Raw genomic sequence first — 21805 nt, 5'->3', positions numbered from 1 at the left:
TTGTTATTAGAGACAGAATTGCATCTAACACCTATCTAAAGCCATATTATAATACACGGAAATAGACAAGTTGTCTAACCCAAACCAGATAACCCTGGAGCTAACCTGACCATATGATAAAATTTACCTCTTTTAGCCACTCAATCTCTAACAATTTGCTAAATCGTGCTTATAGCCTTTCTCTGTGGTATTCTTAATTGTTCTTTATTACTCAAGGGTAATAGAGGGCCACATATGACTGTCACTGCAGATGTGCATGTGGGTATATAACATTCACTCATACATCCAATCATCTACCATTTATTAAGCACCACACTGCGTCAGGCACTGTGAACAAAACAGCCCGGGCCTTATCCTCATTGAGCTTCCTGTCAAATGGATGAGATATACATAAAATAAATAAAAGTACTTTAGAGGGTGATGGGAAATCTGGTTTCTATGAAAGAGATGATCAATATTTGGTTATTCTGAATTAGGAAGTCAGGCCTCAATAAAGAAGGGGCATTTGAACTAAAACCCTTACAGGCATACCCTAAAAGAGAGGCAGATGAAGAGACTATGTACATTCGTACATTCAACAAACATCTGCTGAGGACTTGCTATGTGCAAATCACTGTGCACAGTGTAAGGACTACATCAGTGAACAAGGTAGAAATCTGGTCCTATCTGTGTAGTTTCTGGTCTCATCAAAACACCAAATCTAATGTCTCACTAAAACTGTAGGAAATAACTCTAGAAAAAAAATTTTAATTTAAAAAGAGGGAGAGAAGCCAGTTAATGTAAATATCTGTGTTAGTAACATGGATTCTTTTTTTTTTTTTTTTTTTTTTTTTGGTTAGTCAATTAAGAATACTTAAGACATATGCGGTCTCAAAACTATGAGTCACAGTGTTATGCCTAGAAAGCATTCTTATCATTAAGTTATCAAAAAAATAAAAACAAGTTTTGAACATGTTATACTCATTCAATTCAGAAATTAAAGAAAATAAACGAACAGGTCGCCAAGAGTGAAATCTACCGTATGTTGCTAAATCATGCAACACCCACACATAATTTTCCTACAGGTGGCGCTGTGCAGCTGGATTACTGTAGGTTGACTTAAGTGGTGGATTCAGCTCAAACCACAGACATAGAGGCATGTAAGGGAATCATTTTGGTCAACCTAAACATAAACCATCGTGGATAACTTTCCACATACTGCTGGGTTGGACAGGAGTGGTCTTATGATTGATGTCTTATTTATAGATGCTGAGAAAAAGCTCAGTTATCTATTCTTTTGACCTACAACTTCATCATTTCAGATGGCATTTGACAGATATCTATGAACTGCCTTGTCTCCAAACAACAGAATATCTGTTTTCTTAATTTTGTCTTTGAGGGAAAAAGTCCCTGTTTATGACGATCATATAGAGCCAAAGGTTCACTTTCTCTCTAGAGATTAAGACTATTGTCTTCAAATAGGGTGCCTCTGGCCTTTTTGTTAGTTGAGGCAGCAATTGCTGCTCAACTCTCTTTAGGTATTACTGAAACATCCAGACAATCAACAACCATAAAACAAAAACATATTCTAGAAACAAACTACCAAAGAGCTGTCAGGAAGCCACGTCCTTCCTTAAGAAAACACGAGATCCTCTAAAGCAGGGCCTGAAGAGAGAATCCCCTCCAGCAGTGGGGCAGTGTCGAGGCGTTGACATGGGCTCTTAGATTCACTGCCACCCCTGTTTTCCTTTTTCGATATTTCTTCCCAATTCCTGCTGCCATCACAGTCCCAATCCAAAGGACACTGCCCCTTTTAATATCCCAGACCAGATATAGCCCAAATCTTCCCCTTCAAGTTCAGCTGAGACCAGGCCATGGCATTTAAGAAAATACTAAGAACTTTAAACAATTAAGGGAAAGAGGTTGAGACAGAAACATGTAACCAGACCCCCTGAGTTCAAGACATACCCCCACCCCAGCCCTGGGTCTGGCTCCTCATGTTGGATAACATCTTTGTACCCACCATCCCAGAGTACATACATTCCAACATATCTCAGCCCCTAAGAGAGAAAACCCAAGATAACAAACGAATTGAGAGTATTGTCCAGTGCTGTGGTGTCCAGTCTCATGTTAGGTCTCTTCCCTGGGACTAAAACCTGAGCTAACCACCTCTGTCAGAGAACATGTTATTGCCTACTCAGAGGATGAGGCCTTACCCTCAGGCCAAATAGGACAACCGCGTATGATTACACTCCAATGGTGTTCATACAAGTGGCACTAGTAAAGAACGATAGATTATTTCACCCCCAAAAGGCCCATGAGATGAAGGAAGAGGCAGACTGTTGGGCACTGCCCGTTTTCTGAGTGTGTACAAAGAGGCAAGGTAGCTTTAAGGGAATGGCTGGACATCATGGACAATTCTTTGATGATGGTTCTCTTTAGGTGGGATGAGGTGGGGATAAAGGAGCCATCTGAGGGCCCCACTCATACACAGTTTGGGTAAGTAAGCTGTGAAGTTCAAGTCAAAGTAGAAAATCTGAAGCAGGTCTCTTTGTGGCTCTGCAAGTCAGTGATGTTGGCTGATACAGGCACATTCTACCCTACACACCACCTCCCCAGCTGTCGTCACTCAATATGAAAAATTTAAGTAATATTGACTTTCAAATATGTCTCTGGACACAGCTAAAATTAGCCCAGAGGAAAAACTCTGGAAAAACTAGAGGTAAGTGAGTCCCTGAATGCACCTAGGATGCAACCCAATGTTGGATTCCTCAAGATTAAGACTTCTGTGCAGTTAAGAGATGAGGGAAATCAGTGAGAAGCAAAAGTCATCCTTTATCCCACCCTATATCCTCTTGCCACAATCAGCCAGGTGCTCTGTCCACAGTATTTCAGTAACGAGAATGGACAATTGCTCAACTTCTCGGGTTTTCAGAGGTTATGGCATTACTCACCAAAAAGATGTGTTGGTGCCATGGCAATCCCACAGGGCAAGCTTCCTAAGACAATTCTGATACTCTCCACAGAAAGTGAGGATGGGCTTGCAAGAAACAAATTCAAAACTCTTTGTATGTGGTTATGTACATGTATTTCTATGTAGAATGTTTACATGAAACAATTCCCATTTTAAAAAAAGATCATTCTTACCAACTTTTTCTCCCTACTTTATAAAAGTTCTTTTTTTTTTCAACGTTTATTTATTTTGGGGACAGAGAGAGACAGAGCATGAACGGGGGAGGGGCAGAGAGAGAGGGAGACACAGAATCGGAAACAGGCTCCAGGCTCTGAGCCGTCAGCCCAGAGCCTGACGTGGGGCTCGAACTCCCGGACCGCGAGACCGTGACCTGGCTGAAGTCGGATGCTTAACCGACTGTGCCACCCAGGCGCCCCTCTCCCTACTTTAGATAGGAGATACTAATAGGAGGATCCTGCTGGGTCCTCTGAAATATAAAACAGATCAACTGAACATTAACAAGATCTTAAGAGAAATAATAAAGCCAAACCACACTGGATAAGGACCATAGCCTGATGTTCCAATAGATAACTAACAATAACAGAGCCCAGTGGATTCTGGAAGGCAACATGACTTGTACTGTTTCCATTCTGTTCTACAGCTATCCACTCAAAACATCTGAAGTCATTCTTCAAATTTAACATAGAAAAGGCCTCTTTTCTCCTTGATGTGGGTCTGTGAAAAATTCATGATCTAAATACCAGAGAGAATAACTATATTAACAACTCAGTTTCTAAGAGACAAGAAATGAAGACGTTCTCTGATCTTGACCGATTCCACAAGTGGAACGTGTATCATCCAACTAAACTCTGATACCCGAATGGCTTTGCCCATTCTCTTTTTAAACACAGTGGGAAATGTCAGAAAGATAAACTTCATAGAAATAGAAACTTCTTTTGTGGTTCTTCACTTAACTCAAATGAGCTCAGTATTGTTGGTATTATAAGTAATTGGTACTTAATAAGTACTTCTGAATATGAATGTTTTTATCATCATCTGAATATTAGGAAAACGGTGAACTTCCATGTTGTCATCAAAAAACCAATTAATGAAGTATTCTGGAAGGTATATAAGATAATATATAAGCCAATATATGCAAGCACTTTTTGCAATAAGTATTATACATATTAAAGTATTGTTTTATTATCATTATTATGTATTGGTACGATTTAAGAACAAAACTGATTTCCCTGGGTATTGAGTCAAATTTAAGTGGACACTAATTAATGAAATACATTTTAACAGTGTCTCCAAGGGAAACTCACATAATATTTTTTTCCCAGGCCTAGGTCCAAAAGTAGTTGGGAACATCTTGGAAGGGGATATGGCCTACTCATTACTCATGCTACTTACTCCCCCCAGATCTGTTTTCCAACTACCAACTAGCTAAATTTCTTCTTGGCTTATGAAAACTGAGGAGTTCACAGCCTCAGGAAATACAATTGGAAGCTGCGGGTGTATGTTGGGGTCAGGGGTGTTTGAAGCGAGATGCCTATTTTCCTCAAACTGTTAAAAAACAGTTTTTAAAAAACCAAAGCAAAAAAAACCTTGGCTGCAACTGGGTAACTCCTGAGTATTTCACCATCACCACTCAGATGACACTTCCCCACTCTTCCCTGCTCAGGTTCCTCCTCACTTGGTACCTTTTAGTGCTTCGCGAATTTGCGTGTCATCCTTGCACAGGGGCCGCGCTAATCTACTCTGTATCCTTCCGATTTTAGTATATGTGCTGCTGAGCGAGCACTTGGTACCTTTTACATTCTCATTTATATCCATACTCATCCCTGTCTGAGCACAGTTGTCATATAAGGGGGTTGGGAGGGGCATAGGTCACAGGAACCTATAGCTGTACCTTCCTATATTAAATATATATATATATGAAAAAGAAAGAAGTGTCATTCTGTGTTAAAGGCATGGAGGGTCCTTCTTTGCATTTGCATAACTTTGATATTCAAAGAAAGCTGATGACTAACACCCCACCCCATCACAGAGGCTTGGGGCAGTCCCTTTGCACTCTTTCCCTGTTTTCCATTCTTATGATTTAGTGTAATCTAGCTCCTTGCTGTCACGAGCATGCAATGAAATCAGAAACTAAAGGGTCCTGAGTGCATACACCCTTCTAACAAAAGGAGTACACAAAGATATTTCACTCAATTGGCCACCTCTGCGTTTAGGCTGCGGACTGCTTCCCACTAGGCAATGAGGAAAATGTGGGCTTCAAAACTCAACAATGAATAGAGCTGGCATTGTAGTGTGAAGGAACGGCAGAGTAAGGGAAGGGATTCCCAAGCACAATTTTCTTCATGCCACACATTGATTCTGTCCCATTCCAGCTCCCTAAATCTTTACATTCAATTTCTAACGAGTATCTTCAGTGCCCATTACCTCTGAACAGCCACCGTTCAGAGGAAAAAGCAAGACTGTGATCATAAGATTAACCCATAAGTTACCTGACGATCAAAATCTCATACTTTTAGCACACCAAAATTCCAGGGACTTTATTTACACAGCCTCATAAATAGGAGAGTGAGGCTGGACCTGTCCAATATGGGCATTTCCATAAGATGAAAGGAACTTGGGCTCCAGCTCTGTCACAGGCTCGTGCATACCCTTGAGCAAGTCCATCCACCTCCCCGAGTTTGTCTTCACCTCCATAGAAATGCATAGACTAGACTAAATTGTCTCCAGGGTTCCTTCCAGCTCTGAAATCCTATGACCTGTAATTATTATATGGGTGGTATATTTCAATACTTAGCAGAAATTAGAAATGTCAAGAAAAAAACCTCTTCTTTAAACATTTCTAAAACTTAGAACTCTGATTTCATAATAATAATAATATTAAAGGCTTAGAAACCTGCCCACACTCCCAAGTTTATGCCTTTGTCAACCAAGGGTGGAAGAACTGGAAGAAGTTTGGTTTGAGTAAATCTCAGTTTACAATTTTCTTTCTTTTGCCCAGGAGGGTTTTATTTTGCTTAATCTTTTTTTTTTTTTTACTGATGTTAATTTTGAGGAAAATATGGTCCAATTGTTCCTGAGCTATTTTGAAATTCAGCAAAATACAATTTAGTTCCAGTTATTTTCCATCTAATCCCAAACTCTATAAACTCATTTATCTTTCAACCAGACATTGCTTTTGCAGTGACTAGATACCAATATTGAAAAGGCTCAAATGTGGTTTTAGATATGCAGCCCAATGAGTTTGAAAAAAAAAAAAGATGAAAAAGAAAAGATGAAAAAGAAAGAAGTGTCACTCTGTATCTAAATTTGCCCCAAATCTCTCTCTTTTAGCTCAGACTATTTGGCAGGCTTTTATTGGGAGCATGACAGTTGTCATGGCCTAACTATGAAGTTCATTTTAAGAACATTTGACCTAGTCTGTCTTTCTCTTTCACAGATACTCTCCTACTGGGTTTTCATAAGAACATGGACTTTTCTTGGAACCTCCAGACCAACCTACTATCACTGTGTGTCTTCTTTAAAACGCCATGGAAATGACAGCACACGGCAGATGTGTTCATCCTAAATTCCTACAGAAGAGAAATCTTTAGCCAACCTTTACCAGAGCAGCGATATTATGTGTCTGGTCCCAAATGGGCTCTCCAGTGCTAAGCTGAGGGCCTGGTACACAGGAAGCTTACAACAATTATTCGTAAAGTGAACACATTCTATCATGAGGTGATACACACAAGAATAAATGAATATGACATATGAAAAGAAGAAAATCATCATCTCAAACCTTTCAGATCGGGCACTAGGAAATTTTCCCAGAAGAATTATTTTCTGGGAAAATAGATGATCTCTCTTCTATAGTTTTTCATTTATAAAATTTGAATGAGAAGCATCCCAAGCATGATATGTATAATAAGCAGTTCTGGCTAATTTAACCAAAAGAATTAGATAGCTATAGAATTCTATAACACCTGCTGCAATTTTATCAACAATGGGTTCTATAACTGAATTAACCAATAATTAATGAAAGTCCCTTCGACAGTTTTCTCCATTGAATTGAATTTTACTAGTTGTTTTAGCATACTGTCAACATAAACCAAATCGCCTTATTGGAACATTCTTTTTTTCCCCCTCACTCAATAGTTCCTGTAGTTAGCACTCATTTGTGCAACAAATAAATGAGAGTCCCTTCTGTTCCAGGCCCTATTCTAGGCTCTGGAGAAGTAGCAGGGAACAATATAGAGATAGCCCCTGCTCTTGTGAAACATATATTTGACCAGAAAGAGATGAATAATAAATAAACAATTACATAAATAAGATAATGTTCGAAAGTTAGGGGTGCAAGAATCAGGTAAGAGAGGCTAGTGGCAGGGGCAGGCACCATAGGTTAGGTGGTCAGGGAGGTCTCCCTGAGGCAGGAACTGCGGAGCTCAGAACTGACAGGTGAGCAGTCAGTCCACACGAAGATCTGGGAGAATGGCATTCCAGGCAGAAGGAACAGCAGAGGCCAAGCTCAAGGCAGAAAGAGGGGTTGAAAAGGAAGACCAGTGGGTAATATGGAAGGGATATAAAAAGCTGAGAGCAAACAGGCTGAACCTCGTAGGGAATGCATTGCAGAGTTTGAGAAGCTAGAAGGTGACCAACATGATTTGTTTCTAAAAGGTCCCTCTGACTCCAGGGAGCGTGGACTGTGGGAGGGTGTAGGAGTTGCTGCTGCCCAGGTGTGGCATTAGAAGTCACAAACTCAAGTGGTAGCAGTGGGAACAAAGCAAATAAGTAAGAGATAGATCTCAGCAAAAGCAGTAAGACTTTCTGGCTGATTGACTGTAGGGAGTGAGAGAAAATGCTGGGTGATGCCTTATTGAAATTAATGAGATCTACTAATTAGGATAGCATTTTACCATAAACAAATTATTAAGCACTTTTCCTGCCATTATCACTGTCCTGCCTTTAGGAATAAGGCTTAAAGATCATTAAAAAGGCATCTGACAGGAGTCAGGGGACCTCTAATACTTTCTAACCATGGGGAAGGAAACTGCAGAAGTCGAGCTATAAAATATGTCACATTTATAAAGCACGTTGCTGTTTACAAAGTGCTTTCATATCCATGGTCTCCCTCACACTCTTTATTTTTCTTCAATTTATATGACATTTCCATTGAATGGGGTGGATTAGTAAGCTGGTGCATTCACGTAACAAAAACCGGATTCTGATGAAGAGTTTGTTGACATCCCACTGCTTATTATGAATTTTTTTTAATCTTGCCTAATGACAAGAACTCCTCTTCTAACAGAAATAGTTTTCAGAAATTTAGAAGAAACATTTTTCCATTATCTTTTTGTTTCAGTGCTATCCACAGATCACGCTTAGACCAGATTTACGAAAAGTAGGATTCAATCAGAGTTTTAAGAATTCCAGCATTATGAAAGTTTTGAAATGATTACGCTTTTCACCGAATGAAAAGGAAATTCAGATTGTTATGCATGAATTAATTAGGGCCATAACCTCCCAGGCCTGCACACGGATCAAAGCAGGCTTCTGCCCCAAAGCAGGCTGAGAGGGGGAGCTGTATGCAAACAAGGGCTGTGATCTTTCCAAGTGCATGGTCATGCCATTGTCTCAACCAGAGAAAACACTAGACACCCAGCCCCAGAGCCTTGTACAAAGGGACTGGTGGCTTCTGCTCCCCCAGAAAAGAAACCAAGAAAGGTGGCCCAACTCATCTATGATGTTCCGCTAAGGGGAAGGCAGCATGGCTGAGAAGCACAGAGAGCACAGGGCTACAGGAAAGTGGAGACCATCAGAATATCCCTCCTGGGCTTTCCCTTCCCATGAGAAACCCCAGAATAAAGTGGAAAGGGCAGGGACTTTGGAGATCAGTGACAAGGATAAGAGTGCTGACTTATGATGAGAATCCAGCCTCCCCTGTGCAGGGGAGACAATCCACTCTCTCACAGGGTTAATGGGAGGATTAAAACCCATCACATAAAACAGATATACTAATGATTGTTGTGAACATCATTAAACTTATCAAATAAAATCTTTATTAGACATGCATGAAAATAAGCAGAGGATTATTGATAAATGTCCTCATTGATCACTCTGCAAGTAAGTTTAATGATCATTTACTAAAGTATAGTCCTAGGCACAGTGAAGATAAAAAAGATGTTGTCCTCCCCTCACACTTTTCTGTCTCCTGAGGTACATACCTGGTTATAATTCAAGAAACTGTGATAAATACTTAACAGAAACACAGATAAGGGTCTGTGAGAGCACAGAGCCTGTGGGAGACATTCATCCTGGCTAAGGACTTAAGAAAGCCTCATGGAGCAGGTGGCAGTGAAAAGTGAGAAAGGTTTCAATACAGTGGGATGGAAGAGAAGGCCAGCAGCAAAGACACAGAAAATGAAATTGTGAGACCCCTTTGAGGAACAAAGTCAAAGATAAAGGGAGTTAGATGGGGGAAATGGGCTTGAATGTAGCTAGAAATCTAACTAGGGACAAGACTGAGCCAGAGAGCTAGAAGTCCCCACCAATCTCTCTCCAAGATACAACTTAGTTTTCAGTAGGCATGCAGGTGGGAGTTTAGGCCCACAAAGAATGTTGCTCTTTGGCTTGTATAAAGGAAGCCAAGCAATAAAGTCTACCACTGGGTTCCCAGTGATATTTCCAGGGAATCCATATGCCACCCCGAATCACCCTCAGCCAGAGCTGTAGCTAGAGCTGAGGGTTGTTGGACTCTGTTTCAAAAGGTTGGCTGTCTGCTCTATCCCAGGTGGGATTTCCATAGACCAAAAAGCCATTCTCTTCTCATCACCCATGGGATACTTCATGCTCAAAATTTTCAGATCATTTTAGAAGAGCAAGGATCCCCAAGGTCATCTGTTCCACCTGCTCCCTCTCATGAAAAACGCAAAAAGAGAAAAGAAGGGAGGGAGAGAAGAAGGGAGAGAGAGAGAAGGAGAGAGAGAGAGAGAGAGAGAGAGAGAGAGAGAGAGAGAGAATGCACCAGAAACAAACAAACTGCATTTAGTGACAAAAAGATAAGGAGAACCAAAAGGTAAGGAAAGGCCAAGCTCCAGATATTAATAAGACAAAAATAAGAAAGGAGGGGAAAGGAGAGAAAGAGGAGAGGGAACAGGTATCAAAAGAAACAGGAAAAGAAGAGCAGAAGAGGGGGAGCAGGGAATGAACAGATATGGAGGAGCATTTGCACTGAGCTCTGGACTCTGCACAGGAAGCAGCAAAGGGAAAGGAGAAGAGATATGAAAAGAAAGGAATGTGGATTCTAGGATACTCAAGAGATTTGTTGTCTGCACTCAATCCTCTGCAGGTTGCCTGGCCTTTGACACCATCCCTGGTCAGCCAGGCAGAAGCCTCATTCCTGGACCCTAAACTTTCTCCACAGTCCCAAGCCCCAGTCTCTATCCACCTGAGCCCCAGAAGTGGCCCAGTATCGTTGGTTACACAATCTCCATTGGACTGGAAAAAGGTTTCCCACAGAGTCGGGAAAGTGCTGGTCTCCCAGGTTATGACACTGGACCAGCAGGAGAGAGCCCCTACTGCTGTAGGAGCTGCTGCCCATATTGTCATGGCCGCCTCTACCTGCTTGGGTCCCAGGACTGCACTCGAGAAAAGGAAAATAGGACCCAGTCCAACACTCTCAGGAGGACCCCAGCAGTTAGGTTCTTCTCAGACTTTCTAAAAATTAGCTGCAGTTACTCAGAGAGTCCTGCTCAACTGTCACAAGCCCCTTTGTCTTAGCATCCTCAAGACTGCAAATGCCAGGTGGTCTCTCAAGAACCATTTCTTCATTATTTCATGTGGTCTAAGCAAGCTGTAAAAATCAGTGATACTTAATATTCCTTCTCAGACTCTGAAGAAAGCTCTGCAAAATCTTCCCCCGCTCTGGGGGGGGGGTTAGGTGGGGGGAATCAAATTCCTATAAAATTTTGCATGTATTTTGGGGGGTTATGCTTTCCTCTAGCCCCTTACCCCATCCATGGACCCTAGAGAGTCCTTTGACTCCAGATTAAGATTCCCTGGCCTGTAACTACTTTCAAAAAACCTCTGATTTCTTATTTCAGACATGGAGGATAGCTGTGGAAAATGTTTAGGACTGTAACCCAAATAAGAAGCATTGTTAAGCTAGGAGGAACCAAAGTTTATCAGCCTCCTTTATGTTTTAACCAATGTGTAACTCTGCTTCAACCAAAAATCACAAACAGAAAACAACACATCATGGAGACTCAGAAAGATAGCAACTTTCCTTTCCTCAATGCTCAGAAGTTTTTTTTTTAAAAAATGTATCTATTGTTTTAAGAATGATACAATTTGGGTTGTTTACTGGACTGGATAAATCTTTAAAGAAAAAATGTGTATGGATGTAAACAAAGTATATAAACCAGATGCAGCCTTTTCCATAATTATAGTTGCTTCTGACTAATCGTATTCACTTTCTACTGAAAAATACTTAATAGTTCATAACACTTCAGAACAAGAATTTGCTTTCAACATGAAGGTATTGCTGTCACTGCCTATTTTCTCCTTGCTTTGTGATTACAAGTGCTGATCACAGCTCAGATAGTTGTAAAATATAAACCTGCTATCATAGCTTGCATGTAATTAGTTCTAAATGTGTGGCCTATTTACAATAGCAAGCTGTACATTAGGTACCACAAACACTTAAAATGTCAGATACTGCCACACTTTTATGACAGCCATTAACTGAGTCACAGCAGCAAATATTTAATGTGACAGTTACATTAACATACAGTTCTGCTGATAAAGAAGCATGTCTTGCAATTTGCATCGCGAGATGCAACACTGACTGTATACTTTGACAATGACGGTCTTCTACTTGGTCCAGAAAGTCTTGAGGAAACAGTCTCTGAATCCTCTCCCCGCTGGCAAATGAAGGAGAAACATTTTCATTCCGATGATTGAGCACCAGGTAATTCTGAAAAGTACATCTCTTTCCTAGCACACTTGACACATACCTGTGGGTTTCTTATTAATCTAAATTATAGAACATTTCTTTCAGTACAACTGTAATTTGACGATACACTTTTAGTCAATGACTTGTTTCAGAAGGAGGTGCTGGGACCAGAGTGATGTTTGGGTGGGACTAAAAACAACTACACAGAAGATTTAAAACACATTCCACCTTCTCCTGGATATACCAAAGATCAGCCACACGCTTCTTTAGCCTTCCTGCTTCTAATTCCAGAAATGGGAATATGGTACCCAAGTTCTCAAATGTCCAATTACGAGAGATGTCCCAACAGTTGGATTCCACATGTCTTTGTTTTATTTTCTGGTATTTAAGAAAACTATGGTTTCCAGAAGAATTATGTAACAAAACCATAATTCCCAAGAATATTTGTGTTCAAGCATATTTTGTGTAACCGTGGAAATACCAAGCTAACCGCGGCTACTCCCTTTTGATACCATTTCTTGATTTTTTCATCTATGTGAACATTTTCTGGTAGTAGCTGCCACGGATGGACATCAGTAAGCATACTTAGCACACCTGAGGTACAGGAATTGACACTGCTCAGAAGCACTGATAATAGTTCATACAAAGTGGCCCATTTATGGGCTGAGAGAATAGGTCATAAATCAAGACTGGATGAACAGTATAGTAATCTTTCCACATTGTGGTAGAAATGTACCACCTGCCCCACATCTCAGCAACACTTCTCTCCTATCAGTTTACAGTAGGAGTGCAAATTTAGAGGCCTACTGAGATTACTCAATAATATTGATGAGTGAAGTGGGTCAGATATAATGCAATATGGAATAGTGGGGTTTGTGGAAAAATGAAAAGTGAATGAATAATCTAAAATGGGCAGTTCTACAGGCATGAGGCAGATGGTGCCATTTAGGAGGGTGAGACCTGAGTTGTAGGCCCGCTAACTGTTTGAAGGGTAGGAAGCCCAGAGTTTTGGGTGAAATCGCCCAAATTTTAAATATTGGCAACCAATTTATTTTGGTTTGGGTCTGTGGGCACAGTTGTGGCCACTGATGATCAGTTTGCAATGATTGTACTTAAGAAACAGATAATACTCGGGGCGCCTGGGTGGCGCAGTCGGTTAAGCGTCCGACTTCAGCCAGGTCACGATCTCGCGGTCGGTGAGTTCCAGCCCCGCGTCAGGCTCTGGGCTGATGGCTCAGAGCCTGGAGCCTGTTTCCGATTCTGTGTCTCCCTCTCTCTCTGCCCCTCCCCCGTTCATGCTCTGTCTCTCTCTGTCCCAAAAATAAATAAATGTTGAAAAAAAATTAAAAAAAAAAAAAAAAAGAAACAGATAATACTCTGCCCTTTACAGAAGCCCTGGGTAAGGCCTTAAAGTCCCAGCCAGCCAGGCCACCCCTTCTGCAGACTGAATTCTGTTGCCACCTTAACTACTAGTAAAAATTTTCAGTTCTGGTCCTAGGAATCATTCTTAGTCTCCAATTATTTTCAAGAAGCTGGAACTTAGTTTCATGGATTAGAAATCCTTTTTATTTATTTATTTAAAAAACATTTTTTTAAATGTTTATTTTATTTTTGAGACAGAGAGACAGAGTGAGCAGGAGAGGAGCAGAGATAGAGGGAAAGACGGAATCCAAAGCAGGCTCCAGCCTCTGAGCTGTCAGCACAGAGCCCGACACAGGGCTTGAACCCATGAACCATGAGATCATGACCCAAGCCAAAGTCGGACGCTCAACTGACTGAGCCACTCAGACACCCCTCAAGGATCAGAGGTTTTGACAATGTTTTATAGATCATATAATAATAAAAATAATAGCTAACATGTATTGAACCCTATCATAATGTCTTATATGTAGTCACCAAAACCCGGTAACACAAATCAAAATTTACAGGACTTACTTAATGCCAGGCTCTGATCTACGCTCTTTACATACATGAACTCATTTAATCCTCTGAACGACCCTATGAGGCAGATACTGTTTTCATTTCCTCCTACACAGTAATAAGGAAACTGAGGCACAAAGAAGTTAAGACACTTTCCTGGGATGGTGCAGTTAAAAGGGTGGAGCTTGGATTCAAATCCAGTTGATGAGACATGTTCTCATCATTATGCCATCCTGCCACTTATCAATAAGGACTCAATGACCATAAGTAAGCAATGACCACAGCTGAGATCCATGGGCCTCCACTGCAGTTCCAAATTTTCTAATATGTACGTAAATGCATGGAAACATTAGTAAGCGTTAGGAAAAGTAGGAAATAATTCATTATCAACTGATGATATGATGGGGAAGAGAACTGACATTTCTTGACGGCTCTCCATATGCAAGTGATTCACCTACATTAATATCTCATTTAATCTTCACCAAAGCATCATGCAGTATATCCTCATCCCATTCTGCACCTGGGGAAACAGAAGATGTGCAGTGGAGGTATGTCTGGAAAATAGAGTCCATTAAGGAAAACCGCAGAGAAGACTCCAGAGATTGTTCCAACTGGAAACACATCACTCTACTTGGAATGAGCAATCTTTTCTGACCATGTCAGTATCTGGCTTTGAAACTGTTAATTCCCATTGGGAAGGACTGGGGTGGAAGCAAAGAAGAGCAGATCAGAATCACCAGGGGAGCATTTCCTAGACACACTTGACCCCACTTCCACTGGAAGGTAGGCCAGTACAGAAGGAAGGGCAATGCAATCCCTCTCTCCCCGGACAGAAGATAAAATCCAAAGACAAAATACCTCCGATAAGAAAGATGTTGCATGCCTTTGTCTAGGTGACTGGCCTAAAAGTTCAAATGCAAGAATGTTTCCAGTTTGCTTGCCCTAAGAGTGTGCTCCAGCCCAGCAATTTAGACTGCTGGGACATCTCATCTCCTGCTTCCCTCTTCCATAATGACATCCTACTTCTCCTAATCCAGCCACATCCCCACACACTTAAAATACTCATCCTCCCATGGTGTATTTACACATTTCAAATATTTGTAGCCCATTAAAAAGATATTGAGCACATGGAGAAATAGAGGTCCACATTTGGAAAACATAAATCTGAGGCCCTAGGGATTACAGGCTCTCTTTTTAAAATTTTTTTCAAAGATGAGAAAGGTTTCCTTTGATAATAAACAGAACTCTAAACCTAGCAAGCTGCGCATTCCTTGTAGGATATTCCTCTCAAAGAGGTTTACCAGCCCTCAAGGAACCTCTCGGATTGAATGCTATATCTTCTCATCTCCCTGACTTTGCCTTACATAAGATGGTAATAGTTCTGCTCATCCCTTCTCTCCATTGCCAAAAATGTGAGGGACATCTTCTTCTACATGCAGAGGAAGTGTGTATGCCTTCCCTCTAACTCTCCTGTGGTTTCTCACCTTTGACTCCCAAAGGATCGCATGCACACACACTTCAAAGTGTGAGCAAACCTTGACAGAGCAGACAATATCCAGTTACCCTATGGGGAAAAAAGGTTTTGCCATTCCTGTATACCTGCCCAGTCCCAGGCACTCCCTTTGGGAACCTGGAAGGTGGGCATAAGTGACTGAGAGAGCACTTACCTTCAGAGCTCCAACAATTCACTCTTCTACCCCCCTAGATGGAGCCACTCCTCCCACCCAGCTCACTGTTCTCCTCCCCCTCATTCTTACTCCAGTTGCATTTTTCCCAGCAAAGGAGCTGGCTCATTAAACAAAGGCTGGTATGACTTACTGTGCCATGCTTCTTGAGACATCTGCCTTAACAGGAGACAATGACCCCGATTTGAAGGAAAGATCTAGTTGCGATACTGAGAGGAGGTATTCTTGAACTGAATAAGGGAGGTTTTGTAGAGAATGGTAGGATGGATGTGCTTGTCAGGAATTCATGAAACCAGTCTCAAACAAAATGAGATGGGTTTTCCTTCTGCCCCATGTAAAAATCATTCTCCCACTAAAACGGGGAGTAAAAATTCTCATTCCTTTCTCTCTTCCAAATCCCCACTCTTTAACATGTCCATCTCTGTTCCAACTCTTAGGCTGCTGAGCCTATGGTGAGGGAAAACAAATATAGCACAACCTTAAATTTTTTTTTTCAACGTTTATTTATTTTGGGGACAGAGAGAGACAGAGCATGAACGGGGGAGGGGCAGAGAGAGAGGGAGACACAGAATCGGAAACAGGCTCCAGGCTCTAAGCCATCAGCCCAGAGCCCGACGCGGGGCTCGAACTCACGGACTGCGAGATCATGACCTGGCTGAAGTCGGACACTCAACCGACTGCGCCACCCAGGCGCCCCTATAGCACAACCTTAAAAGATGGTACCATAAAAGATTAAAGTTTAATCCCACCTGGACTGCCCCTCCCTCCATTCTGAAGAGGGGCTAGTTTGAAACTTACCTCACTCACTTTCCATTGATGAACTCTCCTCCTTCTCCACAAGGAAAATAGAAACTGTCAAGGCAGGATGCCTGCATTTCCTCTACCTGTGCCCAAAACTGCCATCTCTACCACTGTTGCCCTCTCCACCATCACACCACAACCAGTTTTTTACCCAGATACCACCAGAAACAGGGGGACACAGCTCTCCCATCCCACTTCCTACTTCCTCTGACACCTAGTTCCAACAAGTATCTGCTCTTTACCTTAAATTTTAAAATGTGTTCATCTCTGACTCCTCTTCAACTTTACAACATTTATTCCACAAACACTTTGAAAAACAAGTGACCAGAACCACATCCACTGCCTTCAGGTGGCCTTGGACCCTCTGTTGCTTTGGGATTTGCAATACCTCCTAATTCAGCTCTCTGCCTTTAGCCTTAACCACCAATAATCCAGACTCTACATAGTCAACATAGGGATCTCACAAAGACAGCAAATCCAATTGTGCCTAGATGCTGAGGAAAATCCTTCAGTGCTGCCTGTATGACTACAAATTACCAAAAATTTAATGGCATAAAACAATACAAACTTATTATCTTACTTTTTGTAGGTTAGAATCTGACACAGGTCTCACTGGGCTAAAATCAAGAAATTGGCAAAGTTTATATTTGCAAATGACATATCAGAGAGAGTTAATATCCAAAATGTATAAAGAGCTTATCAAACTCAACACCTAAAAAACAAATAATACAGTGAAGAAATGGGCAAAAGACATGAATAGACACTTCTCCAAAGAAGACATCCAGATGGCTAACAGACACATGAAAAAATGCTCCACATCACTCATCATCAGGGAAATAAAAATCAAAACCACATTGAGATACCGCCTCACACCTGTCAGAATGGCTAACATTAACAACTCAGGCAACAATAGATGTTGGTGAGGATGTGGAGAAGAGGAACCCTTTTGCACTGCTGGTGGAAATGCAAACTGGTGCAACCACTCTGGAAAATAGTGTGGAGGTCCCTCAAAAAATTAAAAATAGAACTACCCTATGACCCAGCAATTGCACTACTAGATATTTATCCAAAGGATACAGGAGTGCTGTTTTGAAGGGGCACATGCATCCCAATTTTTATAGCAGCACTATCGACAATAGCCAAAATATGGAAAGAGCCCAAATGTCCATAGACAGATGAATGGATAAAGAAGATGCAATTTATATATTCAATAGAGTATTACACGGTAATCAAAAAGAATGAAATCTTGCCATCTGCAACAATGTGGATGGAACTAGATGGTATTATGTTAAGCAAAATTAGTCAGAGAAAGACAAAAATCATATGACTTCACTCGTATGTGGAATTTAAGATACAAAACAGATGAACATAAGAGAAGGGGAGCAAAAATAATATAAAAACAGGGAGGGGAACAAACCATAAGAGACTCTTAAATGCAGAGAACAAACTGAGGGCTTCTGGAAGGGTTTTGGGGGGGGGGTTGGGCTAATCTCCAGGGGGCATTAAAGAGGACACTTGTTGGGATGAGCACTGGGTATGATATGTAGGTGTTGAATCACTGGATTCTACTTCTGAAACCATTATTACACTATATGTTAACTAACTTGGATGTAAATTAAAAAAATGAGTTAAAAATAAAATAAAGTAAATAATAGCTAAAAAATTAACAAGTAAAAACAAAAAAAGAAGAGGAAATTGGCAAACTTTTATTCCTTTATGGAGGCTCCAAGGAAGAATTCATTTCCCTGCATTTTCCACCTTCTAGAAGCCACCTACATTCCTTGGCTTGTAGCCCTCTTCCTTCATCTTCAGCTACATGGACTGAGTTCTCTGACTCACTCTAACCTCTTCTACTGCTTCCTTCTTCCCCTTTTAAGAACCCTTATGAATACATTAGGCTCACCTAGATGACCCAGGAAAATCTCCTTATGTTAAAGGCAGCTAATTAACAACCTTAACTCCATCTGAAGTATTAAATCCCCATGCCATACATGGCACAGATTCTGAGAATTAGGACATGGACATTTGGGGGAAGTTACTATTTTGCCTACCAGACCACCTCACCAGTCTCAGAATAGAGTTCAAGCTCTTGGACCTGGTTTCATGTACCATGGCCAAGGGCACAAATGCTAAGGTGGGATATCCTGGGTTCAAATTTTGGCTCTGACTTTTGTTGGCTATGTGAACTTTGGATGAGTGAATGTGTCTATTTCTTATCTGTAAATGGAGATGATAATAATAATAGCACCTTCCATGTAGAGTTGTTATGAGGATTAGTTGAGATAAGCATGGGGAAAATGTTTGAAACTATGACATACTTAGTAAACATTCAAAAAATATAGCTACAACTCTCATTTTATAGTATTACTATTAGGAATGCATTTGGCTGTAAGTAGCAGACAACTGAAGCAGAGGATTATTTTTTTCACATAAAGAGAAGTCCACAAGTAGGTGGTTTTCTGGCACTGGCTCAGCAGCTCAGTGATATCAAGGCCAACATCTTTGTGATTCTCTTGGCCTTTCCTCCATAATTACAAAGTAGCTGCTACATCTACTGCAGCCCTCACCCAAATGGTGGAGGACTATGATGAATATAATACTCTTTTTATCAGGAAGGCAAACACTTTCCGAGAGCCCTTCCAGCAGGTCTCTGCTTGGAACTTATTAAACAGAACTGTGGCATATACCTACCCTTTCCTGGAAGGGATACAGGAAAAGTGAATATTTCACTTTTGCAGCCTTGGAGTAGAGGTGAAAAAAGAGAAAGGGTTGGGAATATCTGTTGGTTAGCCATGGGTACACACAGAAAGAGCATCTATTTGCCATACTCCGTCGTTCATGATCTGTTCCCGTTTATCCCTTACCTGTATCTCCCTCCCATTCCCATTCATTCAACTAATATTTATTTAGTACATTCTATGTGCTAGTTTTTAAGACATAGTACCAGGGTCCAAAAGACCTATAGTCTGAAGCAGCAGACAGCTAGGTAAAGAAGCAATTAAAATACAATGTCAACCATGTTAGGATAATGAGAAGCACTGATTGCTATGGGCGAACATCTGGCTAGTACTGGGAGATGTAGGGAAGTTTTCTCAGATGAAATAACATCTAAACCAAGACATGAAGGTTATGGAAGGATCTACCAGGTAAGTGGGCAGTGGGGGCAAGGTGTGTGTGTCATGGGAGGATGATACAGGAAAATTGGAACACAAGTAGGTGGTTTCTGGAAGCCCTCACACTTCATCCTTACCCAACCCCTTACAGTTTCCAAATGAGTCTTCTCTTGTGTAAAATGTTCTCTCCCACCCTGAAAACGTGGCAGATTCCTAAACTTCCTAAAAGGCCCTACTCTGACTCCCCCGGCCAGATTAGAGACACCACCCTCAGTTCTCTCTGGCAGCGTAGATGGCCCTTGTCTCCCACTGGCCTGTGAATTCCCAAAAAGAGGCACTAGACTTGTTTTATTCACAGCTATATCCCCAGCCCCTCATGGAATGTTGACACAGAGAAGGTTTTTAATAAATACTTGGTGGATAAATGAAACACCAAAAACTTAAGTGATAATGTACTAAATAAATATACATAATGAATATACAGGTGCTTAGCAGCCCTGTGGTATGAAAGCAAAATTAGTATGTCCCTCTGCTGGTTCACACATTTTTCATGCCTTGGTAAATGAATGAATAAGAACATAGATTCTGTGGTCAGATGGTCAGGATTCAAATTGGTCATTTACTCCTTATCAGCATGACTTCTGGCTTTACCCCACCAGCTTTAGTTTCACCCTGAGAGCAATAATATTAATATCAATCTTATAAGGTTGATTGAAGATATAAGTGCAATGGTCCAGGGGAATGATCTAGCAATGAATAGATGTTAGCCATTATTATTGAGAAGAAAAATGGGAGGAGCAACACTCTTAAAAGATACAAAGGAAGTAAGTTCTCAGTCCCCATGTAAGAATGACATATACCTGAAAACAAAGATCAGTGTTTTCCTGCCTCCACCTCCTAGGACCCAGAGAAGAGAGGTAGGTTAATAGCAAACTTGGTCCTCCTCGCCTTACCGAAATGAGGTCTGCTAATGAGAAGACATTAAATTCATATTTTTAGAAGTCAGGTTTCCTCTCCAAAATTATGTCTAGCTGTAATCATTAAGAACTTAGGATACAGAACAAGTTCTATCAAAGACTCTGGATTTCATTGTAAAGCACTCGAGGAAACGAGGTTATAAAAGTTATGTGGCTGCATTTTTATGCTACTATTACTCTCTGGAATTAGTTTCCTACCATGCAGAAAAATGGGAGTGTGAACATGAATGAATTCATCCCTTCCTGTTTATTGCTTCAGCTGAACCCAGAGCTGGGCAGCCTGCTCTGACGGCTCCATAAGTCGCATTTTGTGGTTTCAGCCTGTCAGGGAGGTCACTCACTGATGACTCAGATATGCTGGCCTGAAGGTATTTATGTGATCTCCCGAGTCGGCAGAAAGCCTGCCCTCAGAACAAGGCAAATACATCCCTGCTCTTGATGGCTTCAAGCTCTGCAATGGGGGGCTGACCTGACAGCTGCTTGTCCTGAGGGAGAAATAAAGGAAACTGGTGAAACACATGCTATTTCCATGAATTCCCACTCATCTGCTGTTAGAAAATTCAGTTGAGACCCTGACAATAAAGGTTAGACTTGTAGTGTCACAATAGAAAGGAAAAGAACTTTAACTTGCCTTCAGCATACCAAACAGGCTGCACTTCACGAGATCTGTAACTCGCTGAGCCATCTAAGACGCACCACGGAAAAACTATCAATGGGCATTTGTCTGAATTCATATTTATGACATCTGTTTGACATGCGGTTTTCATTTAGATGGCAATCCAGATACCGCTTTGCATAAAGTTCTGGCTTTTTGAGCTGTCCAGATCAATTGTCTTTTACCAAATATCTAATTTTCAGATGTTTACAGATGCACCAGAAGAATATTTTCAAATCATTCAAAAGAATGGCATCCAAGAAAAAATGTGAACCAAATGCTAATGAAAATTCTTGTGTTTCATGCAGAAAAATACTCTAAAAATGGAAAAAAAATCATTCTTCCCAAATTTACTGCAAAAAACATAATTTGTCTGTCTTTGAGAAATGACTTATACCATTGCCCTTCTCTCCCCATTCCTAATTTAGGCAAAAGGCCCATATCAAATGCATTAAATCAGAGTTTAATCATTTTTATAACTAGATGTAGTGAGGAAAAAAAGCCATAAAAAATTCCCAATGCAATGACACAAGCATCTCTGTGAGTCAACTGTTATTTCAGGGATTTATGATAATTCCTCATCTCAAGGAAAAATGAAGCTAATTGAAACAAACTCTGTACGTTATATTAATGCCATTTGAATACACTGCCAGTTGCAAAGTGACGTGGAAAATGAGGCCGTCCTCAACAACACCACAGTTTCTCAGTTTTATGTATTTTTTAATTTCCTCTATGGAAAATCTGTTCTTCATAAAAGAACTGCGAGAGAAAA

At 40.9% G+C, this 21805-nt stretch overlaps 1 non-coding gene across 1 annotated transcript; it reads right to left on the bottom strand.

Annotated features, from left to right (window-relative positions):
- Nucleotides 1-4630: 4630 nt before the first annotated feature.
- LOC122492455 lies at nt 4631-4736 on the bottom strand. Its single transcript, XR_006299642.1, has one exon. It is a non-coding gene; the product is annotated as a U6 spliceosomal RNA (small nuclear RNA).
- Nucleotides 4737-21805: the final 17069 nt, after the last annotated feature.

The sequence above is a fragment of the Prionailurus bengalensis genome, chromosome C2 (genome assembly GCF_016509475.1).
Source record: "Prionailurus bengalensis isolate Pbe53 chromosome C2, Fcat_Pben_1.1_paternal_pri, whole genome shotgun sequence".
Taxonomy (NCBI): domain Eukaryota; kingdom Metazoa; phylum Chordata; class Mammalia; order Carnivora; family Felidae; genus Prionailurus; species Prionailurus bengalensis.
Note: the sequence above shows the minus strand (reverse complement) of the source record. Positions and strands in the feature narration are given on the sequence as shown.